Below are 18,055 nucleotides of genomic sequence, written 5' to 3' on the forward strand. Positions count from 1 at the left end.
TTTTTTTTACCTCCAGTGGTAACCCCCTTGGATGACGTTTGATATTTTGTCTGATCCTGAATTCCAGAAGACGACTGTAACCTAGTTAAGGTCAAAACTCCAATGTGCCCATTTAAACATTCTAATTTACGCCAAGAAACATTTTGCTAATTGATAATATCTTCAGGGCCCATAGAAAGTACCCTAGAATGACACTTTTTCAGGAATTTTCTCTTCTCTTCTTCTTTACACTAGGCCATGCATTATTCCTTTTTATTCACAGTCTCCTATCTAGAATGGAACTTCCCTGGTTCCAGGATCCTTTACAGCTTCCACAACATAAATACTATGTAACACCTCGGCTTCCGGGAGCCTCATCTTCCTGTGGGGCAGGGCTTCTCCTGGAAAGCAGGAAGCAGGACAGGAAGATTTAAACTCCATGACCTCCTGGTCTGAGGCCAACCTGGCAGCTCGTGGCTGAGTCTTCTAGCCAGAGTAATAGCGCCAGAGCAATCTCTAATTGCTTTCAGTGCCTTCACACAGCAGCAATGTTTACAACCTGTCTTCACTTTGCAAAAGTTGAAGTGCATTAAAGGGGCTGAACCCCACTCTCACGCCTTGGGCCCCTCTGATGAAAGCTGCACAAATAGGTAATTTCTAGAAGTCTTGCCACACTGGCTCTCTCCTGTGTGACGCCCTCAGGGGCTACTGAAGTGATATTACAGGACTGGTAGAAAGTTGATTCAGTGGATGAAGTTCCCAGTCTGGGTTCAGAGTCCTTTTCTCTCCACAAACTGATAGGAAATAGGGACTAGATAACAATTTTCTGACACAAGGCAAGGTTGACTAACAATAAATCTGAAGTCTACTGTTTGAATTGAAAGTTTCATATCAATATATGTGTGTGTGTGTGTGTGTATACAAATAACACACACATATGTATATAAACATAAATATATATAACTAATTTTAAAAATGGACAAAAAGAGAAAAGAACAAAAAGAAAAGAGAAAGTCCTTGCTGCTAAAATTATGTCAGTATTAGGCAAATACCAGTACTAAGTCAATCACATAGAATAAACTTTTCTTCCTTTGGTTTGAAGAGAAATTTATTGTTTCACAGTTCTGGAGGCTAGAAGTCCACGGTCAAGGTGTCGCCAGTTTAATTCCTTCTGAGGCTCCTCTCCTTGGCCTGCAGATAGCTGCCCTCTTGCTGTGTCTTCACAGCGTTTTTCCTCCGTCTGTGTAGTGTCTGTGTCCTAATCTACTCTTCTGTTTTTTGGAATAAATTTGTATTGTTGTGAAATAACCTATCTGAAATCTGACTTGTTATTGAAAATGCAAACTCAGAAAATGGAGAAAACTAGCAAAGTTAGTGACACCTGTCACTAAGGTTAAGCCCACACTTAGAAAACACTATCCATTCAACGGATCCTATATCTATTGAGTGCGAGGTGATGAAGGGATTTAAAAAGTTTGGAAAATGTCAGATTCAGGGATCTGAGGCAGCTTCATAGAAAAGTCACATTTGAACTGGCTCTTGCAAAAGAAATTTTTTTTTTCTGATTCTAAAACTAAATACATGCTCACTGTAGAATCCTTAGAACAGACGTTGTAAAAGAAATCTCACCACTGAAAAATGGCCACCATTAGATTTTTTCTTTTTTTGAGGAAGATTAGTCCTGAGCTAACTACTGTCAATCCTCCTCTTTTTGCTGAAGAAGACTGGCCCTGAGCTAACATCCATGACCATCTTCCTCCATTTTATATGTGGGACGCCTGCCACAGCATGGCTTGCCAAGCAGTGCCATGTCCGCACCCGGGATCCGAACCGGCGAACCCCGCACTGCCAAGAAGTGGAACATGCGTACTTCACTGCTGCACCACCGGGCCGACCCCAACCACCATTAGATTTTGATGTATTTCCTCCTTTATTCTTCCTTTTCTTTTCCTTTCTCCCTCTTTAGCTCCCTCTCTCTTTTTTATTTGACATTGAGATTTTAGACTGTTTTTAACCTACTTTTCTCCTGTAGCATTACATTGTAAGCATTTTGAAGAAAGAAGTGTTTTTAAAAACATATTAGTTCCTTATCAATAAATAATATAGGTTTTTGTAGAAAAGTCAGACAATAGAAGTTTGCAAATGAAGGAGGAAACAAGTAAGAAGAAAAAAGTTACCTGTTCTCTCAGCAGTCAGAGATGACCACTGTATATATATTGGAGTATGAACTTCCAGGATTTTCTATGCACATAGATACAGCGCCTGGCATACAGTAGACACTCAATAAATATCTGTTAAATGAAAAACGTGAGTACAAATAAAAAATATGTACACATGTACAAAAATGGAAATCATACCATAGATTTTTTAAAACATATTTTTTTCACTTAAGATCTGGGCTCCTATCCTGAGTTATGTCAGTAAAGGCGGGTCTACACCATTACCGCAAATGCTTGCTTAACTGCTTGTCTGTGCCATAAACTGACATCTAACCCATTACTACGGGACAGTCACACTGCTTGGTGGACAGGAGACTGCCAGGCGGAGATGGGGCCTGAGCTGACACTTGTCATTGACATGGTCAATGGCTCAAGGGCAGAAGTGCAGGTTGAGTTCAAGAAGCAAAGAATTACAGTTTCACTGAAAGATGGAAGCAATTATCAGACTCTGCAATTAATTAAAAGGCCGAATGGGGTGATGGTGTGAAGATCTTGATGTTAACCCAACCATAATTACTATCTCCCAACATTTATAATAGGCTACAAATTTGTTTACTCAACACAGAACATTTCTGAGCCTTTACCGCAATCTTGTGAGGTACTCTTAAGCAAGCATTAGTATCTTCATATTCATATGGGTACATTCTACTAACAGTATCAATGTCAAATACATAAACTTATTCTCTACTCTGCATGAGGTTAAGTACCAAAGGAGAGGATACACAAAGAAACGGCAAACTTTACATTGCTCAGAGCTTATTTCAGAAAGCCAGACCCACCCACTTAAAGTGACAGTATACCATAAAACATTAGCATGATGGAGACCAAATTATATGGCAGATCAAAGAACAAGTCCAGAGAGATTTCAGAGACATACATACATATGTACATACAGGAAAGAAGGAAGGAAGGAAGGAAAGTGCAAAGGAACAAAGGAAGAAAGGAAGGAAGGAGGGAGGAAGGGAGGAAGGAAGGGAGGAAAATACATGAGGCCTGGAGAAATCAGGTAAGATTTTACAAAGAGAGAGGATTTGTACTATGTCTAAAAATGGTAGGATTTAGGCTGAAGGATAGGGAAGGGCTTACTTGTATTGGGACCAGCGCAAGCAAAGACATGAAGGGTACATATGCATACAACTGCCTTATATGACCATTCAGATGGACCTAGCTAGAGGGAGCAAGGGATGTGTTTTTCAGTAATAGGAGGTTTTAAGGGTTTGGTGAAAGATGATTAAAAGATTGTAGAGGGAATACTAAACCAAAGAATATGTTGTGACTGAATCATTGTTCAAAATTACTTTTTGAGATAAATAAGCAAAAATACAATTTCAATTGCTAATATACTTTGTGGTGGATTGGCCCGCTCAGTGTTTGTTCCCACTTCTTTCTAGTCCAGTTCTGTAGAGAATGGAAAGTGGAAAACTACATTTCCCACATTCCTTTGCAGCTAGGGTTTTAGATATGATTTAGGTTCCACCAATCAGAGAGCAAGGTAGTGGGGGCACGGCATCCATTTTGCTAGCAGGTGCAGCAAATAGCCCTGGAACCAACAGTTGTGGCTATGGATTCCTAATCATCAGATTTGGCACAAGTGATGCGTTTTTGGCTCATGCAGTTGAGACAATGAGAAACAAGCTTCCTGATGGAGGCACAAGTAGCAGTTCCCTTAGCAGGCCAGTGGAGTGGTGGTGTTCTGGTAATTATTCCCAGAGGCCCAGCCTAGAGCCCACTCTGCCTTCTCTTCTAACAATTCTACAGGCACTTAATTCCCTGTATTAAATCCCTTTTGCTTAACATACATAGAAAGATCTGTTATATGAAACTAAACCCTGACCGATGTTCTTAGTTTTATTTTTTCTCCCTTTTAAATTTTTATTATGAGAACTTTTTTTTAATGCTTTTTGGTGAGGAAGATTGGCCCTGAGCTAACATCTGTTGCCAATCTTCCTCTTTTTTTTTTCTCCCCAAATCCCCAGCACATGGTTGTATATCCTAGTTGTAAATCATTCTAATTCTTCTATGTGGGATGCCACCACAGTATGGCTTGACGAGCGGTGCTCAGTACCCGCCCCAGGATCTGAACCCGCTAACCCCCAGGCGCTGAAGTGGAGCATGCAAACTTAACCACTCAGCCACAGGGCCAGCCCCCATGAGAACTTTTAAACTATATAAAAGTGGACAGAACAGAATAATAAACCACCATGTACCAACTTTAACAATTATCAATTCAGGCCACTCTTGTTAAAGTTTTACCCCGCCCCCCCCCCACACACAACATAGAATTATTTTAAAGCATATCTCAGATATCTGATCATCTGTAAATATTTCAGCACACATCTTTAAAAGTAAGAACTCTTTTTAAAAACAGTACCACCATTTTACTATCAAACCAAAACAATAAGAGGAGTTCCTTAATATCTCTAAATATCCAGTCACATACACTTAATTTTAAAATTGTTATGAATCACTATTTGGTTTTTTTATTCTGAAGAACTAATAAGATCACACTGTCCTAGCTCAGCTCCTGAGAATCAACTGTGATAGCTAGGTTTTCAGAAAGCGTTAGGCCTAAAGCCAACGATGGTCCCATTCTTCCTGTGGTCTCTTTCCATGACTGACTGAGCCTGTTTACCGGCTTGGGGTCCTTGGATCACAAGGGTCTTAGTAATAATATGCATCTATCAGCTGCTTTTCTGTATTTCAAAAGGCCTCAAACAGTCTTAAACAGGTTAATTAAAAAGTCAGGTATCCTTGCTTTTGACTAGATTGCATTAACTTGATGTGATAATCCTAGATTCTTACTGGAAATTTTATGCATCTTTGAGCAACAAAAATGGGAAATGAATTAATATATTAAAGTTGTAGTCAAAACTCATTAAACAGTATACTTAAGATCCGGGCATTGCATAGCATATAAATTATACTTCAACTAAAAATAAAAGCTTAAAATTGATACTCAAAATCTTTGAAAACCTGAGGTCCTTGGGAGGTGGGGAATAATAAAATGGCCTTTTGGTAACTTTGGTAAGGCTGGGAGCCAGGGAGCAATCTCAGAAGAAAAGATGTTTTGCCTCTTCCTACTCAAGACTCATGACGGAACCAGTGCTAGTGGTCTCTGCTCTGCCCGCACCCTGTACAGCCACTTACGCTCTGCTGGCTTCCCCGACCTCTGTGAGTCATCACGCTCAGCTCCATATCTTGAAAGCGACCTTGTCTAGGACCTTGAACTACCACCTCCCTCCTCTCTTTACTGCCAACAGCCTGAACAACTCGCTTCTGTCCTCATCAATCCCCTGAAACCCAGCCCGACTGGCAAATTCTGGCTCCACCACATAGGAGCTCTGTGATCCTGGTACAAGTAGGTCAACTTCTCTTTGCCTCAGTTTCCTCATCTGTAAAATGGAGATAAAGTAATAAATACCCACCTTACACAGTCGTTATAAAGATTCCATGAATGAGACCATGTGCAGCACTTACAATAGTGCCCGACCTGGTTCTAGCTATTGTGACTGTCATTGCTACTATTGCCACCACTCACTTTCTAATCAAGGCTAGTGGCCGTTTCTCAGTCCACGTTCTCTTTAACTCCTTCCAGGGCAGGGAGCACTGTTTCCTGACCTCTCCCAACTTGCTCCTCACAGCATCCTCTGAAGGGCTGCCTCTTTGCCTCCTTTACCAGATCCCTTCCCCTTCCCACCCTTGGGGTAGGGGCAGCTCTTCGGCCTACCATCTTCCCTCCACACACTCCAAATTCCTTCCTTTTTAAGATTTCAAGCCTGTAGATGCCTTCAACCCACGAGGGCATCTTTCAGATCTTTTTTCCCAGGCCTTTTCATTTTATAAAGTTCCTTTGCATTATGAAATAGGATCTCCCTCATAAATACTACTTGATAATGATCAAGTCACTTAACATGTCACATGTTTCTTTGTCTGTAAAATGAGAAGGCTGGAGAGAGAGAGATGATCTCTCAGGTTCCTTCCTGCTCAGAAAAATTTCCACAAATTCTTTTTCGACTCCCGCAGCCCACTGGACTCCTCCACGTGGCTGTTTGCCATTACCTCCAACTCCACGTGCCTAACTGAACACATCACCTGACCTCACACATCAGCTTTTCTATTTCTGTTAAAGATAATGTTCATTCTCTTCATCACTCGGACTTGCATCCTGGGTATCACTTTAATACTACCTCCTATCTAATCAGTCACCAAGAGCTATCGACATTCCTTCATAATGTTCCTTCCTTCCACAACCCTAACTTTGTCACTTTCGCTCTCCTTCATGCTATCTACAGATCCCTACCCCCTCCCATCTACAGACACGGATTGTTCCTGAAAACACGCACCCTGCTCATTCCTCTCCCCTCCTTGCCAGTCATGACTCTTCCTAATGTCTACAGGATGCAGTCCAATCTCTGGCACCTCGAACTCAAAGCCCAGATTGCTCATAACTATCTCTTTAATTTTCTCTCCCATGACATTCCTTCTGGACCTTCCATTCCTGCAATGGATCTACTCTTATGCAGTTTTCTGCTTTTTAACACCATTCCCTTGGCCTTGAACACACTTCCCCCACCTTCCCATCCAGCCTGTGCCTACCGCAGTATGACATTTCTTTCAAAATCCAGCTTGCTTGCTCGTAAACTTTTTTTTAAATTTCAAACCAACCACTCTGTGATGTCTTTCTCCAATGACCAACTCATTGTTGATTACTTACTTGTGATAAATTCTTACAGCACTTTTGTATAGATTACTCACTGGCTTATAGCAAGAGCTCTCATATATTTTAATAATTGTTTTATGTAATTATCCTTCTCGCTAACTACAACTTCAACTCCCTGAGGGGAGAGACCATAGACCTCATAGCTCCCTAGCACATGGCGAGAGGATATATGTGTTAACAATGATGATGACTAAACTCAAAAAGAAAGCTATGATCATCTGTCTGCAGACAATCTATCAGTGACCCTCACAAACACAATTTCCCCAGGAAAACAACACCAAAGAGGAAGATAAAGGAAGCAAGTATACAGGCCTACCGCATAGTTTTCATTGTCTGCCACTTAATTTCTTTTACATTTGACCTGGGCATGTGGGAATTATGAAAACACATTTAAAACTGTAAAGTATTGCATAAATAGAAAGTATTTATCATTAAGATCCTGGCCGCGATGCCTGGAATGTTTGAGAATTCTCAGCATGATTTCTAAAAGTCCAGAGAAAGAGTTGTACTGAAGCAGTGGTTCTCAACTGGGGACAATTTTGGCCCCCAACCCCAGGGGACATTTGGCGATGTCTGGAGACATTTTTGGTTGTCACAAGTGAGAGGGTGCTGCAGGTTTCCAGTGGAGAGAGGTCAGGGATGCCACTCAACCTCACACAATGCACAGGATGTGTGTCCACAACAAGGAGCTATCCGGCCCCCAAAGTCAGTAGTGCCGAAGGTGAGAAGCCTCGTCTTAGAGGAAGCCCCCCAGGGATGAGGACTGACCCTTTCTGCGTGGGGCTGGGAGACGAGCTGCTCGCTTCCTCGGACAGATTGCCCCATGTCCTCTCTTGTTCACAGTGTTCCGATACCTGTTCCTATGCTCCATAATTCCTCTTCTGTTCAGTTCCCAGATGATCTTTTAAATGTCTGTTATCAATATGCCAAGCCTAGGATGTCTGGGAATGAACCTATCCGTATACAGATGTTTTGAAACTACTCTGATTTCTCTAAGACAGAAAATACTGATAAACTCCAGAAGTTAATGAAGTCAACCTGTAACTCTGCATATAGGAGGACGCAATGCATACTACACTAAGAACAACAGTAACAACAACATTTGATGCTTCATTTAATTAGAACAGTGAGTGTATCTGAGCAGTATGAATAACAAAATTAAAAATCTTTCTCATCAACTGAAAATTCAGAGAGTTAGGTATTTACTAAAAACTTATGGAGATGAAAACAGCCTGGACTATTTCAGCCTTTGAGAAAATTCTTTTTCTTTGTACATGCATGTTTTTGCTCTTATGATATTTCTGATCAAGGATTGCCATTGAACTAAAAACAATAGATGGGAATGTCTTCGTTTTTAAGCCCTAGTTAAGCTATGACAACTAACTGCTAACAAAATACTCTAGGAAAAACAAATATGAATTGTAAAGCACTACAAAGTGGTGCATGAAAAGAAGATCATTTATTTTTTAAAAATTTAAATATGCCTTTATTTGAAAAGAGAAAAACATAATAAAACACGTTATAATCCAATACCAAATCATGGTATAGTCTTTGAACAAATTTTTCCTTCTCTCTGGGCCTCTGTCTTCTCACTTTAAAACAGGAAGGTCAGATTAACTGATGCTCTCCCACAGAGCTCTCCCAGGTCTAAAATCCTCTGAATGTATGATTCTATAGACTGTTTCTTAATGGATCTCTTTCGGAGATAAGAAGATGGGCTTGTGGACAAATCTTTTGAGTAGGTGACTTAAACTAGTGGTCCTCAATTCTGACTAGACAAAGGAATCACCTCGGAGCTTTAAAAAAATAATGGTGATAACTCCCCTACCCCCAACAGACACCAGTTTCTGATTTCATTGGCCTAAGATGGAATCCAAGCATATTTTGAATGCTCTCCAGGGGATTCTAATGTGCGGCCAGCGGTAAGATCTACAGATTTAGACAAGGGTTAAGACCGGTGCAGCCAGGACCCAGGCAGGTAAGATACAGGAGCAAGGCAGATTGGGCATAAAGAGCTGGAGAACACGTGTCCCATCTATTTCAGTAGGAATAAGCCAGATCTTTTGATTTTGTTTCAAGAAATGCTGGAATTTTAAGTAAAATTCTGATATTTAAATGTTGACAATTAATTCCAAACAATTTTAAAAGCAAGTGTAGGTCACGCAATATATACCCGTAGGCTTCATTTGGTTCTATAGCCACCAGTCTGCAACATGAACAAAACCAGTTCAATAAATCCAACTCGACTTTTTCTCTCTACTCTGTCCTATCCTTGTCCCACTCAGAGACCCCTCCTCCCATACCTGGGGCCACAGCCTGTCCCTTTCCTTTTCCTTTCCATTGTCTCTTTCTGTTCCAATCTTCTTCGTCACTCCTAAGAGATGGAAAGTGAGATCCGCACATTAAATCTTTATGCGGCCCTGCTGTATCTCTGGGCAGTCTTCTACGTCTGGGAAAACTCAGGTTAGAAATTGTAACCTGAAGCTGTGACTCCATGATGTCAACAACCGGTTGGTTTAGTCGAATCAGAAGAAAAGTCACTCAAGCTCACAATTTTGCGTTACTAAGACTTTATCAAACAACATATGGAGGTCTTGATTTGATTTCTGATTTTGTTGTGTTTGCATATTAGAATTATCCCTCGTGTTATTTTTTTGAAAAAATTCCCATATCTGGGCTCTACCCCAGGCCAACTAAATCTCACTCTCTGGACATGGAGTCTCGGCACTGGTAGCTTGTAAAACACCCCAGGTGAGTCTAATGTGAAGCCAGAGTTGAGAATCACTAATCTAAACCTACTGATTAGCAGTGCGTTTAACTCCAGATGCTTATCATCTGGAATAGTTCTTTTAACTTGTTCAAGGATTTTCTTAGCTCTGTTCTCATTGTATCTTCTCAACTCTGTGAGTTCAGCAGCTCAGACACTGTGCTCAGCATGGGACAGATGAGAAAATGAGGCATGAAGATGTTAAATGAGTTACTCAAGTGCACCCAGCTAATTATTGACAAAGACATTGTAACTTCACTTGAGGCAGAGTTCTGGGGCTTGCAAAGTTTCCCCAAACCATGGCGCCTTCCCAGTCACTGAACTCCTTTACTGTTAGTTAATAACTCTAACGTACAGGTGGTCTCTAGAAAACCAAGGAATATAATGAGATCATATTTCAGAAATAAGTATAACCATGTTTTTAGAAGACTCAATTTCAGGGTAGTGTTCCAAGGTGTCATTTTCTGAAGTCTACGATGCAATTTTGAATGTGCTGACATGATTCCCCTACCCCAACCCTTCCTTTCAGAGCTGCATATTCTCCCAGAGACTGAAAAGATTCAGAGAGTTTCCATTAAGATATTATTTTCAGGAAAGTATTTTTAAATGCTTACATATTTACAGAATATCAGAGGTAAGGGGAGCTTTACTGATCCTACTTTCCTCACCCTCTCTGATAGAGGAGAAACCTGAAGTCTCTTTAATTCAATATATGTGGAGTGCAACACCATGCCAAGCACTTTGCATCCATTATCTTAATGAAATCCTCAGGATAACTCAATAAGATGAGTACCACTACCACGACCATCATCATCATTCCCATCATCATTTCATTCCCATCATCATTTCCATTTAACAATTTAAAAAACCCCTGAGGTTTAGCAATGCTAAACAACTTGTCCAAGGTCCACCCCCCCCCCCCCCACCTGCCGCTGGTAAGTTGAGACCTGGGATTTACATTTGATTTGAAGCCTATGGCATTATTCTCCACTTTCCATCATCAGGAGTGACAACAGTGCAAACAGTGAAAGATAAATCATTATGAAAATGCCAAGAGGTGATCAGCAAACACTAATTTGAAGAGGTAGAGAAGTGATGTTTGGGCCAGGCCTTCACAAATATATAGGATTTCAGTAGACATTCCAGTCTGCAATCAACACCAATATTGAAGCAGAAAAGTGACAGGGAGGGCATAGGGTGAACTGGGAGAAAGAGAGGGTAAGAGGAGAGGGTAAGAGGCGAGGAGTCACACTGTGGCGGGTCCTGAGTGTCTGGCTGAGGAGTTTTAGACTTTAATGAAGGCAATGGGAACCCACTAAAGGTACTTAAAAGCAAGGTCGTGGACAAATGTGAACTGCGTTTTGGAAAAACAGATCTCATGCAAGTGTCAATATTGAACTTGGGGAGCAGACCTTGGTATGGAGGAGACCAACCAGAAAGCCGACATGCCTCACTAACCGGCTTCTTCACTCTTAACCACGTGCCGTGCTTGCATCTTCCTCCCCTGAGCGCTGGTTTCCTCAGGACACCTCCATGTCTGTTTCATGATTCTTGTATCTCAATGCACTACTTGAATTGCCATGTCTAGGTCAGGTGACAGGGACCTGAACTTGGGCAGTGGGAGTGAAGATGAGAAGGCAACTTTGAGGAGCACTTGCAAAGGCCTGGTAACTGCTCAGGAGTGGAGGGAGAGGGTAAGAGAGAAAAAGGAGCAGAGTAGGAAAAAACCCTACTGTTTCAACTTAGGAGAAGGGGCACAAATAATGAGACATAGACAGGAAAGGATGGCAACAATAGCATAAAGAGGTGAACAATGTGGCTTGGCCAAGATCTCAATCTGACGGGCACTTATTAAGCAGCGGCTCTGTGTTGGAAACAATAACCAGTAAGACTGGGTATTGCCCTCAAGTCTTATCCCCCAGAAGGAGGAAAAGACAAGACTAGCAATAGCCAAATGCCTATTCTCCTAGCCTCAGGACAAATGTCACCCCCTCACACAGGCCTGCCCACATGGTCGTCTCTCTCAAGCACCCTCCCCATGGCAAAATTCTGTTTTATTTCTTCACTGCACTAACAGATACCTCAAATTCAACTGAACGTGCAGGTCCTCTTTTCCCCAGGAGAATGGAAGTGTCACAGAAGCACAAACTTTATTTTGTTGGCTGCCTGCCACACATCAAGCTCTCAGTAGGAAACACTTACTGAATACGTTGAAAAAAAAATAACTGAATAAACCTCATCAAGGTTAAGACTTCAAACCAGGCGGATTTCCGGATGCCTGAGGCGACATACTGAGAACTAAAGTGACTCTGAAGGGTAAAGCCATTTTGAGGGGGCCCACACGGGATCAGTGGCCACCCTTGGCCGTCTTGCATGGATTTCTCGAGTACCCACCGAGCATGAGATGTTTAAGAACGAGGCCAGCCGGCCACCTAGCTCAGGTTTTATTTCCGTTGTCCTTCTGACGTCAGAAGCACGAGTTGCCGCACAGTTTCTTCTATCAAGGTGACAAATTACAGCCTTGCTAGGTCCTGCAGCTTACAAACCATAGATTGATTCTCTCCTCCCCCTTACATTAAAAAATTTAAAACCCCCTGCAGAGATGTCAAATCCGCTTCCAAACGCAAATAAATACCGTTTCCTAGCGCCGGGGTCTTTTTCGCTCTTCCTCCATCCATCCCCCTGGACTCGTCTGAGAAAGTACCTGATCCCGGCGGCAATGAGGGTTGCACTGGAGAAACAGTGCTATAAACACCGGGTCCGCGCCGCAGAGCGAGACACAAAGGACTTTCGATTCTAGCACCACCTTCCCGGGCCGAAGACAGCCTGTGAGAGGCACCCCGAAACGACGTGACGCTGTGACCGCGAAATTCCTTTTGCCGCCAAATGCACTCGCACCTTCTCTGACTACAGTTTAGCCCAAACCCCGGGGCTGTGGTTCCGCAGGGAACAGCGCCCAGGTAGTCTTATAACCTGTGGGGTCCCAGTGGGTGCTGAGGAGCCCGACGCTCGGGAAGGCGGATTATGGAAGGGGGGTCGCGCCCCGGGGTGCACACTACGACGAAGGAGCTCTTGCCTCCCGGTACCGACGCGGCGAGTCGAAAGGCCTTTAGTGGCGACGTTTAGGGAAGCAAGCGAGGTGCCCGGGGTGGGAGGAGGGGGTGGGAGCGGAGGCGAAGGCAGTCCGCGCCCGGGCCCCGCGCGAGCGATGGCCTTTTGTTCGCCAGCTCCAGCGGATCCCGACTCTCAGTGTGCCCTTCTCTCTTTCTCCCCTTCTCCATTTTGGAAAGAACCTCTTCAGGCCGAGAAGGGGCACTGAATCACAGCCAGCATCCTTTAGTAACCTCCCCCTGCATCGTCCTACTCGTCGTCGTTACTGAGAGAGGGGCCGAGCTCCAGGATGGGGAAGAAACCGTGCTTCAGTTTACTCGCGCTCGGCGCCTCCCTTCCCCAGCCGGCGGCCAGTCCCCGAGACACCCTAGGGGACATCACATGCCCTCCTCTGGGCTCTGCAGACACACGGAATTACCCCCAAATGTCCAGGATTCAAACACACCTCGGGTATGCAGTCGCGTCCTCACCTCGGCTGCGCTCTCCCTCCAGGCCGGCGTGGTCCCTGCCCCTCGTATAGTTTAACATATCTGGTGCCACACTCTGCCACTATGAAAACTGACCCAAAAAGTAAGCCACAGCCCACGCAAAGGTGAAATCAGGGGCCCCTGCGCCTCCTTACGCTGCCGCGTGCGTTGGAAAGAACAAGAGACCGGACTTTTCCTTTCCTAAAACCAAAATGCATCCGGCACAGCCGCGCGCTCCTTCCTTTCGAGCCCGCATGGACGACTTCTACGCTGGCGCCTCCTCTCACATCTAAAACATCCCTTTCCTCCCCGCCGCCACTCCCTCGGCTCTCCGTGGGCACGAAAATCACCTTACCTCGGGCAATAAAGGGAAAAGTCAGGGTGTTCGCCCTTCTGGGATTTTCCCCTGGCCGAGCGATGTCCTTTGTGTCAAGGTCTGGCTGCCTCGGCCGGGAAGAGGTGGCCTCCGTCAGCAAGGGCTGGGCGGGGAAGCTTGGCTTGGCGTGGCGGATTTCCCAGCAAGGTGAAGGGCGGAGGATCGCGGCGACCTTCAAGCCGAGCGGCGTGGCAACCCCAGCCCGCGCGCTCCTTTTCGGGCCGATTGCATCAGCATCTGCCCCCACCACTAACCCCCACCCACACTCTGCTCGCCAGCCTCCCACTTACATCCACACGCTTGGGCGCTGAGGGTCTCGAATCGTAGTCATTCTCCTACTCGCGGGCGCGTCGCCCTTGCGCATCCATGGCTCGTGATGGTTTATCGGGGAAAGTCAGGCCATTCCTCCGCGTCCGCGCGCCGTCGCCTCCCCTCCCGCGCCGGCTCTTTAATCGCAGCTGTGTGTCACTGAGCCGTACCCATCACATGGTGTCTGCTGGCGGCCGCGCCTTGCAACCTCTCTCTCGCCGCTCGCTGAGGATGTAGCGGCCGTGGCCGGCGGAGATTGAGCATCGGGAAGGGGTGAGGGAGGGGTTGCGGGGCGCGCGTGTGCCTGGCGCACTGGCGGTGGCACCGGCAGCGGAGGCTGTGCGCAGCCTGGACACCTGCCCCACGCCCTCCTGGGGCCCAGCAGCGAGCTCAGAACTCAACTGCGGCGGCAGCTGGAGACTGGGAGCCCTTGGGGATGGAGGTGGGGGCGGCTACGAGGGTGCGGGCGGAGGAGAAGAGGGTTGTGCACTGGGGTGGGGGGCATTTTGGGGTACGGCGGAGCTGGCAGGGGCCGGGGGAGCGAGGGGAGTTGCATTGTGGGAAGGGCGCAGCGTGAGAATGGCCGCGGGAGTGGCTGGTCCACGCGCAGCCCTGCGAGCCGCTGGCAGCGCCTGGAGCTGCGGGCCGCGATGGAGCGATGCCTTGGCTCCTGGAATGGCATCGAGACGGCCTGGGCTGGCGGGGAGGGGGCCGAAGCAGCCGGAGGAGCGCGGCGCGGTCCCCTTTGGAAAGCCTTTGTCCCTCACCCGCAGTGGGAGGCGCCTCCCCTCTTCCGGATCCAGCACCCCCAGCCTTCGCCGGCCCTCCCCGAGATCTGTGCTGTGGAGCTCTGTTTTGGGGACTGGGTGTGACGCGACCCGAAGGATTTGCTGAGCCCGGAGCGCGCCCCTGTCTAGGCGCGGAGAGGCCGGAGCCCGCTGTCGTCCCCCTGGAGCCCCCCGTATTCCACCCCCAGGTTAACTGACCAGGGCGCTCCAAATCCTGCGGGCAGGAGGAGCGAGGGAGCAGGATGGAGGGCACTGGGGCAGCTGGGCCCTTTCCCTTCCTTTTGCTTACTCTTTGTTTCTGGCATAGCCCCTTTAACTGAGTGGGCACTTCCTTGCAGGGGAGTTGTGATCCCTTAAAATGGCGACAGGAAATCCCACCTGCGCGTCACCCAATTAGACTGTCGTTAGAGCGCGAATTTGCCGGGTGGAAACTCGAGCTTTTTACTGACAGGAATGCTTCAGTCTCCGTGTTCCATCAAAACAGGAAAAGGAAGGTGAATCATCATTGAACAATTAATCTACCTGGAGCGTTTCAGGCGGGCAGACTGAGTAGTCACTGTAATGGAGTGGCTGTCGCTTTTCTATCACCGCTGGAAAAGCGAGAGAACAACCAAATGTCGGACTCCTCAGAACTGACTAAAATCCTAATTCCCGTCGAATGGCGGTAAATGGTCTTCATTAGTTCAACAGTGGCTTCCTGAGAACCCTGTTTAGAAGGCACGCTCGTGAATAAACCTGAGAAACCGAGAAGTCAGTGCAAGCAGACGGGGACACAACGATGGGCAGCCTCGCGGGACAGACCTGCGTTCAAATTCCGCTCCCGAGGCTTATTGCTTCCCCCACCTGCTTAACTTTTATCCTAGTCCTGTCTTCCTAATTCCTAAAAAAGAGGGTCAATAGTACCCACATCATAGTGATATTCTAAGGTCATGGAAAGGTTGATTCTTTTCCCCATCCTTCCTAGAAGCAGCCAATTGAGTATGAAATTACTAATTTTAAGTAGTGTACACCTTGGCCAGCACAAATAATTCTTATGAATAAGGTAAGAAATCCGAATAGGCAAAGTAGATAAACTGTGAGCAGAGCTCTATAAGCCGGGTGAAAGGGTTACCTTATTAACCACGATGTGTACCCACCAGTGTTTGTTTGGAGAGCATCTGATCTCAAGCTTTTCTTTTGATTACAGTTTTAACCTCCTTGCTAGTTTCAATGCACCAAAAAGACTGCAGTCACCTAGCATTTTTTGGATTGGATTCAATGGTGATGAATTGAGCTCCTACTCCTTGCCAGCTGCTGTGCTAAGCATTTTATATGTAAATATGATCTCATTTAGTCCTTTCAATCACTGAATTAGGTATTATCTTCTTTGTATAAACAAGAAAGCGGGTTCCAAAAGGCTAAGTTGGCCATGTTCATTTAAGACAGTAGCGGGTGAGATGGGAAGGGAGGGCGGGATTCCTGCCCAAGTCTACATTCAAAGTCCAACTCAGTCTTAACCATGATGCTACAACCGTTTGCAACGAGACACTCTTGGACCTGTAGTTTCACTGCTCATCTGGAGTTTGGTCAACATCCTGCAACTGGAGTGCAAATATCAGCATGGAGGCTGGAATGATGGACTGTTGCTATGTGGACAATTGGGGGAAGGAGAGGGAGGTAGTGTTCGGGCCGAGTGCCCCGTAACTTCAGGGGGAGGTTTTCCCCAGCACTGCTGTTGGTGAAGCTCCCTTGCAGAGGTCCTTTCAGTGGCTCAGCCCTCAAACCCAATTGCTCTGGTCTCAAATGGGGGCAAAGGGTGTCACAATGACGGCTCCCCTGTTCACTGTGTGCTTACTGAGAGACAAGCAACAGGCTAAGCACCTTAAAGATAGCCTCTCCTCTAATCCTCACAACATTTCTGGGAGGGGTGGACCAACCTAATCCCTGATTCAGAGGGTAGGAAATTGATCCCAGTCCACCCAGCTCTAATGGGCACATCTAGGTCTTGAACCCAGAGCTGACTCCCAAGCTGGTTCTCTATGCCTGGCTCTAAAATGTTCCCTCATGCTAGAAGAATGCTCTTTAGAGGGCCAGGGGCTGGGATGGGTCCCAGGCCGCTTTGCCTTCAGATGGAACCGAGGCAGAACATTGCCAGATGGCCAAACCACAGAACGGGTCCAAACCAAAAAGGTCCAAGATGGCGATGGGGTGCCAGCCACAAAAGGAAATGTGTGCAAAAGGTGCCATGTGCAAGAAGGGAAGATCCACGCATGCCCCAAATGCCCCACCCTGAGCAACGGTGCTGAGACTGTTCTACCTTCACATCCCATAAGAACGCTGCTCACCTTCCCTGAGGAGAAGGTGTTTTGGAGCAAGAGCTCTTCCTCCTCCATTCATTGATCAATAAATAACGTTTCTGCTCTGCTATTTCAGGAAAAAAGGAAAAATCAGCTGATCCCTCCTCTTAAATCCTCCTAAAAGTACTGCCCGACTCAGCCTCAGGTCCCCGAGATGGGAACCACTGCCCTGTCCCCAGAGAGGCCAGGGAGTCAATTTGCTCTGTAATAGGTCTGTGAGCACCAGGGGCTCCTGTTGATAGTATCTAATGTTGATACCATCTAATGTTCTCTGCGGCCCTTCCCAATTGAGTAGATTTCCCAAAATGGTGCTAAGGTGGTCAAGACACATTAACAGGTTTTATTGCGGGCTGCCCTATGGAACTGAGAAAATAAAAATTCTGTATCTGCTCTGAAAATGAGGCCAGAGAAGGAATCTGTACTGTAAAAGCAGAATTGAATTGCCTCGGGTCACGGGGGAGTTTTCTGGTGGCCCCATCGGCCCTTTCTGCATGGTTCCAGGTCGGAGGGGCAGTCTGGGAAGAAAGATCAATCCACCCCAAAGAGGATTCGGCCTGAACTTAAGCCACATCTGCTCACATCCCAGCTTCAGCTCAGCTTCACTGGGTTGCACTCGCCCCCGTCTGGGTTGCCCAGTAGGAGAGCTGGAAAGGGTCACACCAGCTGTGCCCTTCCAGAGAAAGCCTGCGTTCCTCCATGGGTTTGCAAAGCTTTCCAAACACATCTGGTCTGATCCTAGCAGACTTCTTGTGTATGGATTTTGAGTAATAGGACCCCAACTGTCTTCTAATATATAGATAGCTTTTCTTTGTAATCTGTCAAGGACTGTTACAGGGCAGTCTGAATTTTGACAATGATGAAAAATAGAAAAGTCAACTGGTAAGGTTATTTCAGAATAAGTGTCCAGAACATTTCCTACTTGTAACAGAAGTAGCACAACCATCTATGAACAAATCTGACCTCGTTAGAAAATAAGTTATTCG

At 45.9% G+C, this 18,055-nt stretch overlaps 1 protein-coding gene across 6 annotated transcripts in view; it reads right to left on the minus strand.

Annotated features, from left to right (window-relative positions):
• SLC38A1 (solute carrier family 38 member 1) overlaps window positions 1-14,487 on the minus strand; it is a 68,875-nt gene extending 54,388 nt beyond the window's left edge. Inside the window, exons 1-2 of one of the 6 annotated variants that reach the window (XM_014860471.3) lie at window positions 13,930-14,487; window positions 2,157-2,270 (exon numbers count right to left, since the gene is read on the minus strand). The gene's annotated coding sequence lies outside the window, so the exon portion shown is untranslated. Of the gene's footprint in view, window positions 1-2,156; window positions 2,271-12,320; window positions 12,493-13,241; window positions 13,544-13,618 lie in introns of those variants that run through there. The other 5 variants (XM_070495036.1, XM_014860472.3, XM_014860474.3 and 2 more) reach the window with 5 other exon arrangements.
• Between the last annotated feature and the right edge of the window lie 3,568 nt (window positions 14,488-18,055).

The sequence above is a fragment of the Equus asinus genome, chromosome 22, assembly GCF_041296235.1.
Source record: "Equus asinus isolate D_3611 breed Donkey chromosome 22, EquAss-T2T_v2, whole genome shotgun sequence".
Taxonomy (NCBI): Eukaryota; Metazoa; Chordata; class Mammalia; order Perissodactyla; family Equidae; genus Equus; species Equus asinus.